Genomic DNA, 20,246 nt, shown 5'->3' on the forward strand with positions numbered 1-20,246 from the left:
AGACCAGCTGGGAAGCCTACCCAGTAAAAACTGATGGCAGTTTGGATTACGGTGATACCATGGAGACGGCAGGAATGGTTGAAATCTGGGTGCATATTGAAGGCAGGGTTTGCTGTTGGACTGTGGCATATAAAAGAGAGGACTCAAGGATGACGTCAAGCTTTTGGTCCTGGGCAGAGAAGAGATCTGTCTGACTCACACCCAGTGTCCTCTGCCACTCCAAAGCTAACAGAGTATGTGCTTAAGACCAGCAAAGGTTTATCGAGTCCTGTGGGTGTGGTGCTGGGCGACTGTTTCCTTAATTCCTTACATTTCTTTGAGGGAGATAACTATCATAATACATAAACTGAAGCCCAGAGAAGTCAACCACTTGCCTGAAGTCACACAGCCGGCAAATGTTGAGGCTGGGCTTCAGGCACAGAACCTGTGTTTTTAACTCGTACCCCCTGTTGCTCTCCACTGCCTTAATTTCTCTGGCTCTAAAATAGGACCAACAGCCTCTTCTCCCTTAGTACAGGCAGCCTGGCGAAAATGAACTGGCCCAGGAGGATTGAGAGCTGGGCTCTCTCTGAGCCACACTTATTGACTGAGGGCTTGAGGCTGCCACTTTTCTTGCGGCCCCAGAAAACCCCACCAAGCTGGAGTCGGGGCCCTGGTGGGCTGGGGGAAGGCCCCTTGCATCAGGGTGCAGGCTGTGGGCCAGTCAGGTTGAAAGCAGGGCCCTGAATTCACGGATGGCTGCCCCATTTTATCTACCCACTCGGTGCCCTTGCCTGTTATCAGGACCAGATCCATGCTTTGTGGCAATCACGAGCCTACTGCCAACCAGGACGCTGCAGAACACCTGCTGTCAGGTCAATGGGTAAATCCCAAGTCCTTCTCACCTATTCTTGCGAATGAATGTAAAGTCCATGGTCATTGCCCCCAGGAAGACAAATAAAGCTTTTTGACATGCAGTTCCTGGGCTCCTGTGCCCTGTCAGGCTGAGAAGGGACTGGCACAGGGCACAGCAGGCTCTGCTGCCAGGCAGTCCTGGCTCCCTACCCCAACTCAGCACCTGTGGGCTCCGTGACTCTGAAACCCCCACAGCGCCTTCAGAGTCTCAGTGCCTCATCATAGTTTTGACAGAAGTCTTTGGAAGGCTGTTATAGGATTAAAGAGAAAGCTCTGCCTTTGTTCTCTCTTTGCCCTCTTACCCCCAATCTTGCCATTCAGGTCTCAGCTTAAATGTCACCTCCTCACAGAGGCATTCCCTGACCACTCAGTCTAAAGCCGAGGTTGGCAAACTTTTCTGTAAAGAGGCAGTAAATATTTCAGTCTGGTTGCTGTCGCAACAACTCCACTCTGCTGTTACAGTGCGAAAGCCACCAGAGATGATTTAGATAGGCACGGCTGTGTTGCAATAAAACTTTATGGATATTGAAATTTGAATTTCTTATCATTTTCACATGTCACGAAATATTCTTTTGATTTTTTTTCCCCAACCATTTAAAAATGTGGAAACCATTCCTAGCTAGGGGCCATATAAAAGCAGGTGGCAGGCTGGGTTTGGCCCACCATGAGGAGCTGATCTCTAGTCTAAAGTCTTAAAATAAGTGTTTCTGAGGTACTTATCTTTATCAGGTATTTTTTCCTTCTTCCTTCCGTCCTATGCTCCTTTCCTTCCTCCCTAAGTTTATCATCCATTTTCCCTAGTACGATATAAGCTCCCTGAAAGCAGAGAGCTTGTCTCTTTCCTGTCTTTATTCTGTCCTTTATCTCTTCTAACATTTCTTGAGCACTTACTCTTTACCAGGCATTATTCCAACCACATTACGCTCTGTAAATTATTTAATTATTTATAAAAACCTCATAAGGCACTCTGAGTAGCCCAATTTAACAGGTGTGGAAACTTGATGTCTTATTCATCACTCTTTTCTCAGAGCCTCGAAAATGCTGAAGCTGTCAACAAAACAGGGGCACCCACAAAAATTTTTTAATGAATCGGATATTTCACATATGTTTTTAAAGGGAATCAAAGTGGTCACCATGTATACCAGTCAGGGTTCCATCAGAGAAGCAGAACAAACAGGAGATATATGTTAAAATGTTTATTGCAAAGAATTGGCCTAAAACAATGCAGATTATTATCTTACAGTTCTATAAGTTAGAAGACTCATGGGGCTAAAATCAAGGTGTCAGTAGGGTTGAATCTGTTCCTCCTGAAAGCTCTAGGGAAAAATCTGTTTTCTTGCCTTTTTCAGCTTCTAGAGTCACCCACATTCCATGGTGTGTGGTCCCATCTTCTCTCTTCAAGGCATTACTTCAACCTCTGTTTTGGTCATCACATCTTGTCTATGATACTTCTGCTTTCTTCTTTCCTTAATAAGGAGCGTTGTGATTACATTGAGCCTACCTGGATATTCTAGAATGATCTCCCCATCTCAAGGTTAACTGATTAGCAACCTTAATTCTCCCTTGTCATGTAATAGAACATAGTCACAGGGTTCAGGGATTAGCACATGGACATCTTTGGGGGCCATTTTTCTGCCTACCCCACCATGGGAAACATAAGTTCTGTGTTGGCCTCCCCTTCATTTATTTTTACCATTTAGTATTGTTTCATACGGATTTACATGTAGGGGGAGAGTTGGGCTTAAGTTTTTTTTAATGCCTGGGCATGTTTTCATCTGGTCCTGGTTGCCTAGCATGTAATAGACACTAAAATCACAAAACAGAATTGAAAAATCTGGGTTTGTAGACTTCGGTGGAGTCAGATGCAAAAAGTCCATCAGAGAGAGTTTGTGAAAAAATACGGATTGCAATCTTATCACAGATCCACTGGCTCTCGGGCTGGGGCCTGAGAATCTGAATTTCTCTTTGGCTCTCCATTCCCATAGCAGACTCTGTTGGTGTCTGTTCATAACCTCTCGGAGGGTCCTATGGCTGCCTAAGTGCTTTCTCTCAGCACAGAACGAACCAGCTGTTCTGGGGAGCTCATGTTCCCAGAACAACCCTCAACCAATGACAGGAGTTGGAGGATAAATACCCCCACTGCCTCGCCCCTTGGTTGGGACAACTCTGAGGGGCATATTCTAAAAAGTTTCTCAGAGCTCCCCAGTGGGATTAAGCTCCAGCAGCCCACAATGGTGACCTGCTTTACACCACATACAGGAAACAGAACCCAGTACACGATAGAAGCAAATGGAATCCCCAGATGAGGGTGATGGGAAATCCAGATGACAGCTGTGCACTAGAGGGGGTAACCAGTCAAGAGTCCAGCCCGTCTGAAGGCTCCAGGGGGATTTCTTCAAAATGACAAAGGCATACAGTTTTGCTTACGTTGAAAGTTGTTGAGAGGCCACTTGGACCACAGGCAAAAAGTTTGGAGTTGAACTGATAACAAATATTGATAGCAAAATTAGGTCTGCTTAGGGCAGAGGAAGAGAACAAGACAATTATTATTAACTCAAGGAGAACTAAAAAGCTGTGCAGGAAAGCAAAGGCCATCATAGTTTACCACGGAGCTGAGCTTTGAATGGCATTTACATAGTCCCAATTATGTAAATAGTAAATATTGATCTAACCAAAATTATATTGAGAGGTTGGAGGGATGGGAAGGGTGTGTATATGAGCTGGGACCAAGCGTAGGGAAACAGAGAAAAGAACCCTAAATATCTTATAGTGGGAAAGCAGATTACACTGAAAACTGGAAATTTTAAACATGGAAATAGAAGCATGTTATTTAGAGACATGGACATAAATATATATATATATATATATATATATATATATATATATATATATATTTAAGAAATAAGCTAAAAAGTTAAACTGGTTGTCTTTGGGGAGGAGGAAATGGGAGAAATGTGTGAAGTGGGGAATTTCTGTTTTTAGGAAATTTGTCTTTTCAATTTATGTGTGTTCATAACTTTGATATAAATAAAATCTAAAACCAAAAAAAAAAAAAACAAAGGACAGGAAAAACATATTAAAATGTTGTTTTGATAATAGCTCTCTGGATTGTGGATCACAGGTATTTTTTAAAATTTGTTATATTTTATTTTTTCCCCTGAAAATAATATACGACAAGGAATGAGAAAAAATATGATATTTTTTAAAGGGAGAAAGAAAAAAGATATATCCAGGGGCATCCTGGAAACTCGTGTTTCCGTCTGTTACCAGGTCTCCAAATGGGGACAGTGGGAGGGATATAAAGGTGAAGGGACAGGAGGGGTGGGGAGGGAAGGAAGAACTGACAGCTTAGTGACTCATAGAATAGGAAGGTGAGGCACTGTCAAAGATAGAAATATCAAATAGCCATGGCCTTGACCTCCTGTTTTTAAATAAGTACGACAAGCTGGCGTATTTTTAGTTTATGAAAGGTGACTGGCAGTTACTGAGTGTCCCTCATGATAGGCAGAGTGTGAAAGGGCTTTATTTACGTTTTCTGCTTCTCCTCTTACTTGCTATTTACCTTACGTGGCAGTCCAAGCCGTCCTTTTTAAGCATTCATCAGATCATGTTACTCTCTTGCTCAAAAGCACCCCATGGCTCCTCCTCTGAATGTGAACGAAACCTCAACTCAGAGTGCTCTGCAGGGCCCACTTGGGTTTGCTGCCTGTCCTGGCAGGGGTCTCTGACCTTCTCTTGTACCTTTTCCACTGTACCTGAATTCCCTGGGCTCCAGCTCCACTCCCTTATCTGCTCTTTAAACATGTCAAGCTTGTCCCCACCTTAGGATCTTTTTTTCCTCTCCTACATTTTAGTCAATAATTTCATTAAGCAAATCCTTACTTGAATCCGTGGATGCTTGAAAATCGTAGATATGAGCACTGAGCCCTCCACCTCCCAGCACGTCCTTTGGACAGTATAGACATCATGTCACATGCCACATGTCCAGAGAGGCACCATGCACCAGGTATAATGAGAAATGGACTAAGCATACTGACATCAGTATTGCAGGGTATCTTTTGTTTTCCTTAAATAAGTTCTTCCTGGATACTTATACCTACCTGGAGGGGTCCTAGAGGGGCTGTCCCATAGAAATACAAAGCAAGCCACACATGTCATTTTAAATGTTCTTTTCACTTACAGGAAGCACTTTACAGCTTCTCATTGGCAACACCCAGATGAAAGGACACATAAGGATGAGGTCCTAAACAAAGGAGCTCTGTCTTTACGGAGCTTGGGGCCCCGCGCAATGGCACATGGAAATGGTCGGGTTCCCCAGTGTGGAAGCTCTCCAAAAATGGCCCCACCTCAGGACCTTTGCACATACTGATCCTTCATCTACCTTTTCCTAGATGTTTATATAGCTGCCTCCCAGCCATAATTCGGGTCCCATCACAAATGTCCACTTCCTCAGAGGAGCCATCAGGAACCACCCTGCTCAGTTGCCCCAATCAGTTACTACCTCTTCCAATATTTTACTTTTTTATCCTCATTGCACATATCACCATGTGAAATTATCCTGTTTTTTTTTCTCTTTTAAAATGTTTTTAAAATTCTTATTGAGATGTAATTCATATAACATAAACTCTACCATTTGAAAGTGTACAATTCAATGGCTTTTAGTATATTTATTATGTTGGACAACAATCACCACCATCTAAGTCTCAAACATTTCCATCACCCCAACAAGAAACCCTGTACCTGTTAGCAGTCATTCTCCCCTCTCCATCCCCTGGCAATCACTTATCTACTTTCTGTCTCTATGGATTTGCCTATTCTGAACATTTCATATAAATGGAATCATATATGTGGCATTTTGTGTCTGGCTTCTTTCAGTTAACATACCATGTTTCCCCAAAAATAAGACCAGACAATCAGCTCTAATGCGTCTTTTGGAGCAAAAATTAGTATAAGACCCGGTCTTATGTAATATAATGTAATACTGGGTCTTATATTAATTTTTGCTCCAAAAGACGCATTAGAGCTGATTGTCTGGCTAGGTCTTATTTTCGGGAAACATGGTAATATTCTGTTTCTTTTAAAAATTTACTTCCTTAATATCTATTATCCCCTTTAGACTCTCAGGAGCTCTCCTACCTGTAATAGTGTGCAATATAAGTCATTACATGTGGATGAAGCACTTATTATGTGCTATGTACGCAATAACACAAATACCCCCTCCAAGGAAACTCTTTCAAGCCTCCATCTTCTCCTCAGTAATCTTCAAGTCCTAAGTGGGTGATGGGCTAAGGTTAGTGGGCTGGTTTGGGGAAGTCTCCCCTTTCCTGGCCCAGCAGACATGATCCAGCTCTCTCTAGAAAGGGACACCTCACACTAGAAATGAAACAAAAGAAAAGTCCCGTTGAGCACCTGTTTCTAAGGGGTTTTCCTGTTCCTTTGGGACAAATTCAAGACAAATCTGTGGGACAGTTAAGATAATCGCCTTAAACAGTAGAAGGGACTATGGGACAAGGAATGTGGGAGGCCTCTAGTTGCAAAGAGAATAGCCTCTACCACCAACAAGGAAGTCAGTCAGGGTCTCAGCCCTACGACTACAACAACCTGAATGAGCCTGGAAGTGGATTCTTCCCAGAGCTTCTGGAGGAGGATGCAGACAGGCTGCCATCTTGACTTCAATCTGTGAGACCTGGAGCGTAGAGCACAGAAGAGTCTGCAAGCACTTAGGACCTAAGAACTCTGAGCTGGAAGTAGTTTAAAAGACAAAAAAAATTCACCTTGCTGCCTTAAGTCAGCTGAAGACAGGCTTGCTTTGAGACCCCCAGTGCTGGCTGGCTCACTTGGGCCAACGGGCAGACAGAGAGGCTCATGAGACTAGGCGTTCAGAAATCAGACACTGCAGCCAAATTTCCAGGGTTTGAATCCCAGCACTGCCACTTACTAGCTCTGTCATTTCGGGCAAGTTACTTTCCCTGTGCCTCAGTCCCCTCAATATGTATTTCAGAGTATTATTTTTGGATAAATGAAATAGTATTCATGAAGTCTTAGAACCATGACAGGCTGTGATAAGTACAGATGTTTCTCAAAGTAACTCTCCCAGACAATATATGGGTGCATAATGCGGTGACTGGTTCCAAGTGGTGCTGAGCCCCTTTGTTGATTGGGTAAGAAATACTAGTTATGGTGGTATCTCACCAGTTTCCTCATCTCATTTAAAGACTAAAAGGGAAATTCCTCTCTGTTTCTGAATAGGAGAAAATTAGAAAAATCCCAGTTATTCGTTAATACAAGAATAACTGCAAACACTGAAAATGATGACTCATATCTATGTACATTGAGTTAGGGAAAGGCCTGTGCTCTGCCTTGGCAATGTACTGTAGTGGTTAAGATCATGGGCCTTGACGCCGGTCTATTTGTGTCTGAATCCTAGCTTGTCCACCTATAGCTGTGTGACCTTGGCTAAATCACTTAACCTCTCTGTGTCTCACTTTCCCTGTCTATAAAAGGAGGTTAATAATAGTGCTTATCACACAGAACTATTGTGAAGATAAAATGAATTAATACACAGAGAGCAACTAGCATATGCATTGTAAGTATTCAATAAACCTTAGCTATTACTGTTGAATAAAATAATGGCACAAATGTTAGAGCGTGAGCTCTGAACAACAAGGTTGCCGGTTCGATTCCCATGTGGGCCAGTAAGCTGCGCCTTCCACAACAAGATTGAAGGACAACGACTTGGAGCTGATGGGCCCTGGAAAAATACACTGTTCCCCAATATTCTCCAATTTAAAAAAAAAAGGTAAACTTAAAAAAAATAGCACAAATATACTTTAGGGTATAAATCAATGTCTGCATTGCAAAATCTATGAGATAATTTATAAAATGCTCTAAAATTATGACTTTTTCACTCTCTTCATGCTTTTCTGTATTGTCTGAAAAAATTTATAATAATAACCCAATATATTCCTTTTGTAATTAGAAAAAGAAAAATTAAGTTAATTCCATTTGGGGGTGGGACTCTAGTAAAAATAACTGTGCTCAATGCATTGTTTGCTTGTCCTCACCTTTGTGTGTTTGAGCATTGTTTTTGCCTGGGAAATTCATGCTAGAACACAAAGTCATCCGTGTTTGCTCAAGTCCTTTCGCTGTGAATCAGGAAGAGCCTGTTAAAGGCTGGGTGGGTTCTCTTTCCCCCTGCCCTACGCTGTGGTGCAGGAAGTAGGGTCCTGACTCACCCAGGCTGGGGCTTATTTGGCTCTTTATTTCACCCACAGTCATTCAACAGGGTTTGGGAAGCAAACACGGCCCATCCAACCAATAGAATTCCATGCATTCATCTGAAAGATAGAGGCAGATTTATATCTATTACCCTGGAAAGATGTTTGTGATGACACCACTCAGTTAAAATAAATCAACTACAGAACAATATTTATTCAAAACAATAGGTATTGAATACTTAGCCATTCTATTCAAGGAACTGGGGACACAGCAATGGGAAAGGAGAAAAAAACCCCTGCCTTCAGAGAGCTGACATTCTGGAAGAAGAGACACAAGAAAACAAAATAAGTTAATTTAGATAATGAAAACTGGTACAATGCAACATATGGGATGGAGGCAGAGCTACATAGAGATGGGGTGCTCAATAAAAGGCCTCTCTGAGGAGGTGTCATATGAACTGAAAATGTACAGTGTGGTTCCATTTTTGTAAAAATTTCCATTATGTGTGTGTATATGTCTGTTCATTATAAACATGGAGAAAAAGTCTGGAGGGATAGTCACCAGACTATTCACACTTTTAACTATAGATACTTCTGGAGTTCTATTCTATGCATTGACCTGGGCAAAATTCTCAGATCACCAAGCTGATTTGGGCAGGCATGGACCTGATCTCCTTTTCTGATTCCCCACCTCAGTCAGGCTAGGCTGGACTCCGAACTCATCGCTGCAAGTAACAGAAACTCAAACTAGTCTAAAGGAGAATTGAGTCACATAAGGAAAAGTCCAGTGGTATAACTGGGTCAGGAGTGGCTGGATCCAAGAACTCAACAGTGTCAGAGGCTTCTGTCTCTCTCCGTCTCCCATTTCTGCTTTCCCTTCTGTTGGCTTCAGATAGGCTCTTCCCAAGGTGACCAAGATGATCTCCAGCAGCTCCCAGCTTCTGTCCTTCCAGCTCAGCAATCTTAGAGAGCAGAGAGTACCCCTTTCCCTGGGAAGACTAGTAAAGTTCTAGACATGCCTGTCATTGAGCCAGTTCAGATCACATGCTTTCCATGAACCAATCACATTGTTCTGAGTGATGCGGAAATTGAGGTGAGAATAATGCATCCACTCCTGGGACCAGAAGGGAGAGTCTCCCTCACTTGAACCACATCTACTGAGGAGAGGGAGAGGCCACCAAATTGCTACTAAAAGGCAAAACAACAACAACAACAGCAACAACCAAAAAAACAAAAATATGATAAGCACAGGTTGAACATTAACTATTTGACACCCAACAATGACACAGAATAGGAACACTCATTTCCATTGTATAGAGTAGAATCAGGAACTTTTGGAAGACCAGACAGCAAAGTGGAGAAACTATTATTTGAAGTCTGTCTGATGCTAAAACCCGCCAATAACGATGGTGATGTTGATAATTAATAAGTAATAAGAACTACTATTTGTTGAGCACCTACTATGTGCTAAACTTTGCAAACATGATCTCATTTCATTCTCCCCGCCACCCTTCGAGGCAAGTTTACTGTGTAGTTGATTCCTTGACATCCATTCCAGCCCAACCATTGGCCTGGGACCACATTGCTCTAAGCCAGTCATAGGAATTGCATCCCCTTGCCAGAGATTGGTTCAGGAAAGCACATGTGACACAAATCTGCAACGAGAAGTGAGGAGACTTTTGCCAGGAAAGTTCTTCCTCACTCTTCCAGGAAAGGGTATGAAAGCAACCGTATTTTCCTGTTGGACATGAAAGAGGATACCTGTAGCCCTGATAGGTCTTGGCAGTCATTCTACCATCATGAGGAGCACCAGCCTCAGGATGAAACCAACACTGTGGACGGCAGAACAGAAACGGAAAGAACCTGGGTCCTTGATGATATCATTAGGCTGTTAGATCTACCACTGTCCTGTTAGGGGAGGCAGGATAGCCTGTTCCAGTGAAGCCAGTTTGAGTTTTATTAGCTGCTTCTTTCTAGCCAAAGGCATTCTAATGGACTCAGTATGGATTTATAAAATCTTTATGTCACAGATGGGGAAACAGGCTCAGAGATATCAAGTGAGTTGCCTAAGGTCACACAGTGAGCAGGGCTTCGATCCAGGGTTTGTCTGACTCCACACTCACCACACTATATGGTTCCCACACAGTAGTAACCTTCCTTCTGCTTGATGCTTTTAAGTACCATGACATTGAATCCTTATAATTACCCTGCGAAGTGAGTGCTTTTATTATGCCCATTTTGCAGACCACAAATACCCATAGGGGAGGGGAGGCTGTTTAGCAGAGAAGCTTTTGGATCTGAGGACTGCTTTCAAGTTTATGATTCATAGCTAACGACAGACAATGGCCAGGTGGAAGGAGACGGGGGGAGTAAAAATGGGGAGCAAAGAATTCCTGGAGGTTGCAAAATACCAGAATCTTATTTCAACGCTGCTGAAGTGTTGAGCCAGGAGGATTGGGAAATAGAGCCCCAGAAACCCACTTGTTCTCTCTTATGATTGGCTCTTAATTAATTTTAAATTTCAGTAAAAAAATAAGTCATGAAGGAAATACATCACCATTTTAGAACAAATTGGAATATAAGCATGTAATAAGATAACATGATTCAAAAATTTTACCAATGCTCCAGCTGTGTTGGCAATTATACTCAATCTCTTCATGCCTGCTTCCTCTGAATAAGGTAGTCAGGAAAGCATCTCGGAGGAGGTGGCTTTTGAGCTGAGGCCTGAAGGATGAGATGGAGCTGCCATGGGAAGAGTTTTCCAGGCAGTGGGAACAGCACATGCAAAGGCGCTGAGCGGGGAGTGAGGTTGGCTGACTAAAGGGACAGAAGGATGGCCAGTGGGGTTCACGAGAAACAAGGCGGGGTGCGGGATTTGAGGGAGAGGAGGTCAGTGAGATAGAGTTAGATTTCCACATCGGAGGAAATGGGTTTGGGGCCAGAGAGCTGCTCCTGTGCCCAGCGCGCAGGTGATGGGCCAGTAATATAAGCAGAAGTTTCATTAATCGACATCAGGTTTCTGGAAGGGAGGGAAGGTGAGAGACACTTGCCAATTCAGGTCAGTACATTTTTACCAAGTGCCCACCTGGTGCCAGGCCCTGCCCAGAGTTCTGGCCTCCAGGAACATTTGTTTTGGAGATCAGAAATTCAGGGGCAGTGAAGGCTGTAAAGAAGCATTCTTCCAAAAAGTATACTTGACTGGCCAACAAATGGATGGAAAGTTCCATAAGGTCCCTCCAAAGCAGGCAGTGCAAGTTCAAACACTTAGAGAAGTTTTGCAGCCATGGACAGACAACAATGTGATAATCAGAAAATGCCAAAGTATAGAAGTATAGAAGAGGGGTTAATACCTCGGGCTCTGGAAGCAGCCATTCTAGGTTCATACCATGCTCTAGTATTCCTGGCTGAGTGATTTGGGGCCAGTTGCTTCACCTCTCTGTGCCTCCATTTCTCTACCTGTCAAATGGGGATGATAATTGTCTTTACCTCAAAGTATCTTGGAGGGTAATGTGAGTTATTTCATGTTAAACGTTGAGAAAGGTGTCTGGCACATAATAAATGCCAGAAGTAATGGTGGTATTATTATCGGTGAGGAAGTGGGGAAATGGGAACTCTCATACACTGCTGTTGGCAATTGAAATGCACGCACCCTGTGACCAGCAACCCCAGTTTCACACATCCACCCTGGAAAAGCTCTCGCACGTGCAAGGATGGGTGTGGTCGCTTTGCCCATAATGAGCCAAAAGTGAAATCTACTTGGCATCAGCAGGAGAATGGGTAAATAAACTGTGACATGTTCCCATAAAGGAATACCAGTGAGCAGTAAAAATGAATAAACTAGATGTAAATAAGTCTTAAAAATATAATGTTGAGTGAGAAGAGAAACTTTCAGAAGTAAATTCTTAGCGTGACATCATTTGTGTAAATGTTAACACCATAAAAAATTATATACAAAGAGAATGCCCCAACAATGTATACACATTTTAAGAAAGGAAAAAACTGTCTTAAAATTGTACTACTCAATATATACCCATAACAAAAGATGAACACAAGTCACGTGTATACATTTTTGGGGCACCCCTGGTATATATTAATGACAGGGACAATATTGAAATATTTAGCAACTGGCATAACCCAGGCACTGACCAAACAGAACAGAGGCTGACCATATATGTCCCAACAGGTAGTTCATGTTGCCCATTGCTTCTAGGATAAAGATGTGGCTTCTCCTTGCTCATCAACCCTCCTCCTCTCCTCATCCCTCTTTTATCTATTCTATTGCTTATTACTGTGTGATGTCAGGCAAGTGGATTAATCTCTCTGGGTTCAACCTTTTCAATTGTAAGATGGGAATAATTCTTGCAAAAGCTAACACATACATAGAGTTTCCCATGTGTCAAACACTCCTTATAATCCTCATAATAACCCTTTGTGGTAGGCTCCGTTATGGTCCATTGTGTGTATGTGGAAACTGAAGCAGAGAATCTGAGAAAATTGCTCATGGTCTGTAGAACCTAACTTGTCGGATTGTTGCAAATATATACTAAATGATACATGTTAAGAGGCTTAGAAAAAGGTCTGGCACTGAATAAGTGCTCAATAAATATCAGCAGTTGTTACGTCACTGCCCTGTTCATAAGTCTTTGGTGCCTCACCATTGCCCTTGGGAGTCAGTTTGAACTGCTCAACATGGACTACAAAGTCATGGTCTTTTTTCTTTCTTTCCCCCATTCTCCTTCCCATTTCCCCTTGTTCTCTTTCCTCTAGTCAATGGGCTTTCTTTTAATTCCCACAACCCTCATTTTCCCTGCCACTGGGCCTTTGCACATGATATTTCCCCTGAAATGCTGCTCCCCCTTGCTCTTCTTTTACCTGGCTAGCCTCTAAACACCTTCACAAATCATGTACAATGACATTTCTTACATGAGGCCCTGTTGGAATAAGTCTTCCTGATCTATGTTCTATGGCTTTCTAAAATTTCCCATAAGTAATGGTTATTCCTCCTGAAATTGCTTCGTCTCCTTCCCTCCTCCTCCTTCAGTACATTACAGGAGAAAATAACCAAATTTATTACGTATGTACTTACGGGAGATAAGAATATGGGTCCATAAGAATATGGGGCCTTCGGAAGTACTTCTTTAGTATTGGTCTCCCCCTCTCAATTGTTAGCTCTTAGAAAGCAGGGAATTTTTCTGACTTTATCATTGTTACAGACCAACCTACCCTATCCCCACCCCCTTTAATGTGGCTTCCAGTACTATAACGTCTAGAAAGTGAAAAACACACATTTCCGAGACTTCGGTGCAGCAAGAGTGATACATGTGGCCCAGGTTTCCCTGGTAAGCCTTGGAGGCAAAAACAAGCTGTGGGATTCCAAGTGGTGGCACCTTCTGGCAAACACAGTGGTGAAGGTATTTGGTCCTTCTAAGGAATAGCAGGGGAATTCTACAGCCAGTCCTTAGCTTTCTAAGTCTGAGCAGCAGGGACAGAAGCAGCAGTGATGCTTCTGTTGGAACAGTTTAACAGTGAAGGTGGGTATTTCTCCTGTCTTTGATGCTCCCGCCTGCACTGTTTGTGATTGTTTAGCAATCTAGAGTACTACCTAATACCTTTAATAAATCCTTTTCTTCTTGATCTGGCTTTAGTTGATTCTATTATCTGCAATTTAGAATGCCTTGCCCAAGCACTTAATGAATGTTTGTAGAATAACTGAATGAATAAATGAATGAATGAATGAATGGTGATCGCTTAGGAACTTTCCTATTCCCACTGCTTTTATACTCAACAAGTAACATCATAGGTCCTGGATGGGTACTGTTCTTTCAGATGTCAGGGACAGAAAGATGACGTGGAATGTCTTATCACTGGCAGGACAGAACACGGAGGCCTTGCAGATAAAAGAGTCTGAGGCAGGAAGTAGGGTTATCTCATGGGGCAAGCAGGGGAGCTGGCTGGAGCCTTGTAATGAATGGGTTCAGGGAAAGGTTGATGTGTGAGAAAGGGAACAGGTAGGGTGGATCCCTGAGCCATCCCAGGGCCAGCCAGGGTGGGTTCTCTTATTGGGGTCCTTCCTGCTACACACACCAGTAGGTCAGTGTCCGCACTGCTTGTCAGCTGAAAAAGAGGTTGGGAAAATATACTTATGAGGCAAATATTTTCAAAGAATGTTTCCCAGGAAACTCTGATGGGGGAAGCTGGAAGTTAGACAGGGAAGGGAAAGAAGCCAATATAAGGTGAGTTACTGAGTAGGTTATCACTTTGGGAAACTGAGGCTCAAATCTATCATGGAACTCCGGTACACAGGGTAAAACACACATTAGAATTGTCCACCCAAGGGACAAGAGAGTAGGGATATTTATCCATCAACTCCTGTGAGTCACTGGTTAAGGGCTGTTCCTAGGGGAGGGTGCACCCCCCACACACTTCATTGTCTAGGAACAGAGGAATAGCAAGGTGGAAGGAGCCCAGGACTCCAGCCTGTGGAGCCATGCCATGCCGGTGCCTCTATCCCTAGAAAAGCATCCTTTTCCGCATGTTTCAGGATAACTCCCCAACACCATGTCTGTTATTTCAGCCAGCAGGAAGGGAACAGTGAAGGGAAGAACATTGCCGATTCCTTGTGAAGGGCACGACCCACAAGTGGGGCCTGGAGATATGTTGGAGAAGAGCTTTCCACTGCCTATAACTTAGTCACGTGGCTCCAGCGTGCTGCAAAGGATCCTGGGATATGTGGTAAAGCTGTGGGAAACTGTGTATCCAGCTAAAAATCAGGTGTTCTCTTACTAGGAGAGAAGAAGCAGGGATAGATTTTGGGGGGATCATTTGTAATCTTTGCCCAAAGCATCTGACTAAAAGTAGCTCTACAAAAGATGACTGATATTGTTGCCTTTTCTTTGAAAAATCCTGTAGGTATATTTGAAAAATTCACATAAATGCTGGGTACTGATACCACCCTACATTGGACTTTGAAATCAATAAATCTTTATTTCATGCCTTCCTACGTTGTATGACCTTGTATAAATTACTTAACCTCTCTGAGTCATTTGTCAAGCAGGGATAAAGGTATATTATTCATGCATGGACTGGGAAAAACAAATAGAACAATAAACATAAAGCTCAAGAACAATGTCCAGCCCAAAGGGGAGCTCAATAAATAGTCATTTTATTGATAAGAAATGTGCATGGTGGGTAAGAACATGAGCTCAGAGCACAGACAGACCTGGGTTCAAGTAAAAAATCTTCTACTTCCTAGCTGGGCAACTTAGTTAACCTCTCTGTGCCTGAAGTCCCCTCATCTGTGAAATGTGAGTAATAACAGCTCCAGCCCACTAAGCAGTTTTGAGACTCCAAGAAATGGCTGACACATTGAAACCAGCCAAGCAAAGTAAGTTATTTTTAAGTTCCTGTTCCCACTTTGAACTTGTGGAGGAAGAGGCAGGGTCAAAAGGCTGTTGCTGCAAACATAATTTTGTGCAAATAAGTCACGTATGAAAAAATTAGTACTGTATGATGCCACTACATCAGTTCAAAACCAGAGAAAAATAATCATTGGTAGTGGGAATCAAGTTAATGGTTACCATTGAGGGTGGTAACAGAGACTAGAAGGGGCCTTTGTGAAAATGTACCGAGCTGTCTCTTGTGTGTGCATTTTTCTGCATGTATGCTATACTTCAACAGGAAGTTTCCTCCAAAAACTATCTGTGGTCTATTGGAAACCAGTAGGGGCTGAGGGCCCGAGGGACATAAATTGAGGCATCCTTCTTTGCCAGCCACCAGTTTCTGTTTCAGTCCAGGGTATAGAGGGCTGCTTCCCCTCTAAATGTTGGACTTGGCACCCACAAAATTCCCCTTCCCACTGTGATATGGCCTGATTACCACATCAGGGTTCAGTGTGGTGCCCACAGAATTCTCCTTCCCCCTGTGATGTGACCTGATTACCATATCCGGGTCCAGTCTGGTGCCAGCCAGCCTGACTGCCCATGTAATCAGCTCCTGGACTGTGGGAAAGACTAGTTTAGGCAGGGAAATGTCAATAAGTCACCAAGAACAGCGGCCTGATATCATTGAGCTCACGAGTGGGGTTGGTGTTGTTCATTCTTTATTTCATCAATTCAAACATTTTTTGACACCCACTATGGGATGTAGTTCTAGGTGAGGTTCCTGGTTAATACAAAGATACTTCATTCATTCATTCATTCATTCATTCATTCATTCATTCATGTATGCAATAAATATTAATTGAGCATCTACTAGACACTGTGCTAGGTACTGGAGATGCTTCTATAAAGAAAACAGACATGGTCCCTGCTCTCTTGGAGCTGACTTATCAGTGGAGATGGACAATAAATAAACAAGGCAATATAGGAAATATATCGTATGTCAGGTGATGAGCGCTATGGAGAAAAATTAAGCAGAGATGGGGATATGGAGCATAAGACTTTTCTGGAGTTTGAACATTTTAACAGTGTTCAGAGAATGTCTCCCTGAGAAGGTGACATTTATTTAAGTAAAGACTTGAAGAAGAAGAGGGAGTGGGCCATGTGAGGCAAGAACGTTCCAACCAGAGCAGAGTGAGGAGCTGAGGTCGGAGAAGTTGCAGGGAACCAGACCCTGCAGGTCCTGTGGGCCAGGGTGCGGAGTTTGGCTTCTACTCCCAGTAAGATGGGAGCCACTGGAGGGATTCGAGCAAAGAAGCGATGTGATCCACCAGGGAATATCGGGGAACAGTGTGTCTCTCCAGGGCCCATCAGCTCCAAGTAGCTGTCCTTCAATCTAGTTGTGAAGGGCGCAGCTCACTGGCCCAGGTGGGAACCGAACCGGCAACCCTGCTGTCCAGAGCTCGCGCTCTAACCAACTGAGCCGTCCGGCATCCCAGAAGGGACGTGATCTGGTTCTATCTTAACTTAGGCAGCTGGTTTGAGAACAAGATGTTGAGAAAAAAGATGGAAGTGAGAAGACCAGTGAGGAGGCTGCTGCAATAAACCAGATGAGAGATGGTAATGGCATGGCCCAGGATGGTGTCAGTGGAGTGTCTATTCTGCATGAATTTTAAAGGTGGTGTCTAAAAGATTGCTGGTAGATTGGATGGGGGCATAGGGTTGAGAGGCAGAGAAGAATGCAGGAGCGTGCTCAGATTTTGGGCTCATGCAAATAGAAGGATGAAGGAGATATTACCTAAGATGGGGAGGGCTGCAATAGGCCAGACTGGGTGAGAAGGTCAGGAGTTGGATTCTGGGCAGGTTTGTTTTGAGATGGCTGTTAGGTATCTAAGTGTAGATGTGGAAGAGGCAGGTGGAGATCTGATCCTAAAATTCAGAACAGAGATCTGGGCTGAAGACATACATCTGGGATGTCAGTGTTTAAATGGTATTTCAAGCCAGGAAACTGGATGGGTAAAGATGTCTGAGGAAAGAGCTGTGAGGCACATCCAACACGGCCGAGGTCAGAGAGATGAAGAGAAAACAACAAAGGAGACTGAGCAGGAGCAACCGTCATTAAAATAATATTGACCCACCATCATTAAAATAATAGCTACCCTTGGAAAAGATTGCACGGAAGTAGAATGCGTGCCAAGATAAATTTTTACTACAAAAACAAGCCAAACAAATCCAAAGTGCAGAAATGTGTATATTTATGTGAATAAAAGTATACATAATATTTTAAAAACATCATAGATTGGTTCCGGCAAAAATCATCAATGAATGCTAAATCTAAGGACTCAAAGAAATTTAGAAGGAACAAAATATTTCATTGGTCTTCATATGCCCCCAACAGAGTACTTGTTTCTTTCAAGGAGAACTATACCTTCACCAGGAGATCAAAATCAGCATCACCAAAGCAGCGCAGGCGAACATCTTCTTTCTCCAAATATCATACCCTGAGAAATATACATTACTGAAGTCATATTTCAATCAGGGATGCAGAACCGAAATCCAAATGGGAAAGATGGTATCTTCCAAAGATGGTCAGACCAGTGTGTATCCCACTGCAAATGCTTTTCTTATGAAGTGACATTGACATGCCTTGCCCAGAGGTAGAGTCCCCTGTCCTCGAAACTGGGCAGAACATTATAACATTATAACTTCCTCAACTCATAGAATGCAATGGATGTGCCACAGCATGACCTCCAAGGCTAGGTCATAAAAGGCAATATGGCTTCCTCCATTCTCTCTCTCTCTCTCTCTCTCTCTCTTTCTCTCTCTCTCTCTGCCTCTGTCTCTCTCTCTCACCCTTCCATACCAGCTACCATATTGTGAAGACTTGTGACCAGGCCCTGTGTGTGCCTTCAGACCAACACCCCTAGCCAAGTCCCATCCAGTAGCCAGGATCAACTACCAGATGGGCCTTCAGATAACTCTAACTATAGCCTTTGAGTTTTATGTTATAGCTGATGTCCCGGATAAGTGGGTATGTGTTCTCCAGTAGGCACTTTCTGTCCTGTTGGGATTCGGGATAACTTGTTACCTAGCAATGTTAAACAGACAAACCCCAAATAAAGAACATTCTGTGAAATAACTGACGCGTATTTTTCAAAAATGTTAATGTTATAAAAGACAAAGAAAAGCTGAGGAATCATTCCAGATGAAAGAAAACTAAAGAGACATAATAACGAAGTGAAAAACATGGCCTTGACTTGCATCCTGTACTAGGGAGGAAAAGTGTTGTAAAGGACATTACAGCAACAATTTACGAAATTAGAATATAGATGGTAAATTAGTGTATCAAGGTAAATCTCCTGAATCTGGTAACTGTGGTGTCGTTACACCAAATATCCTGTTCTTAAGAAATAGATGATGAAATATTAAGGGACAAATGATGTATGCAATCTATTCTCAAATGATTTAGAAAAATAAATATTAATAATAATGAATAAATATATTCACATGAAAGAGAGGATGATAAAACAAACATGGCAAAATATTAAAAATTGGTGAATCTGGATAAAGGGTATTCTGGAATTCTCTGAATTATTCTTGCAATGTTTCTACAAATTTGAAACTATTTTGCAAACTGTGGTTGCATCTGGGTGAGGAAGTGGGTAAGGAAAGAAAGAGGGAGGGAGATTAACCTTTTTACTCTCTTGTTCTTTCTGGAAGTCAAATAAATAAGTAAAAACTGAAAAACAACATAAGTTAATTTATTAGACACATATTCTAGGCACTGTGTGAAGCCAGTTAACATGTTTGAGACAATTCTCATTTATTTCTCTCTATGCCCACAGCATGGAGGAGGAAACTGAGGCTTGGAGAAGGGAGGTAACTTGCCCACGGCAGAGTCCAGGACCAAGAATTAACCCAGGTCAGTCTCATTTCAGAGGCCTCAAAATCAGCTGGGAAAGATCTTTGCCCTTAAAGAGAGGAGATTTCTGAAAACCTTCTTCGTTATCTAAAGGAAAAAACAAAAAGCATCAGGCTCTTAACTGTGTCGGTGTGGGTCATCCATTGTGAAGACTAATCTGGGGTGTAGCTATTTGACCAAAAATGTAAATTGCCTAAAGAGATCTCAGAAGAATCCTGATTCTCTAAGTGTCCAATAATTTGAGATGAGTTATTATTTTCTTTGTCGACAAACACTCATTTTCTTACCTATTTCACATTTATAGTTCAGTATTCTTTTTCTAAAAGTGCATAAACTTCAGAGCCCATGACCACTCAGAGTCAAAGAGGGAGCTCAAGTCTGATGGGGCTGAGCAGTCACAACACAGGCCAGACGCTCTGCTGGGGAAATAGAGGAAACTTGGGTGGCCCTGATCCAGCCACTCAAGAAGTCCCAAGGCTTTCTTTACCCCTTTCCTCGCAGTTGCCTCCAAAACTCCATTTTGACCAGCAATTGCTAATTTTTGTTATCTGTTTTCCTGCCATCCCAAAAGTGACAAGGGCAACTAGTGATGGCTCTATATAGCACCTGTGTGATAATGTTAGGTAATATAATGAATGCTTTTTGTGTGCGAGGCACCCCTCTAAGTCTTTCACTAAAGACATCTCATTTAAGCCTTAAAATAATCCTATGAGGGTCATACTATTACCATCTCCATTTTATAGGTGAAGACATTGAGGCATGGAAAGGTTAAGTACTTTGCCAAGGCCTCAGAGCTGGCATGTGGAGAAAGCAGGAGTCAAACCTGGGCAGTGGGTT

The sequence above is a fragment of the Rhinolophus hipposideros genome, assembly GCF_964194185.1.
Source record: "Rhinolophus hipposideros genome assembly, chromosome: 22".
Taxonomy (NCBI): domain Eukaryota; kingdom Metazoa; phylum Chordata; class Mammalia; order Chiroptera; family Rhinolophidae; genus Rhinolophus; species Rhinolophus hipposideros.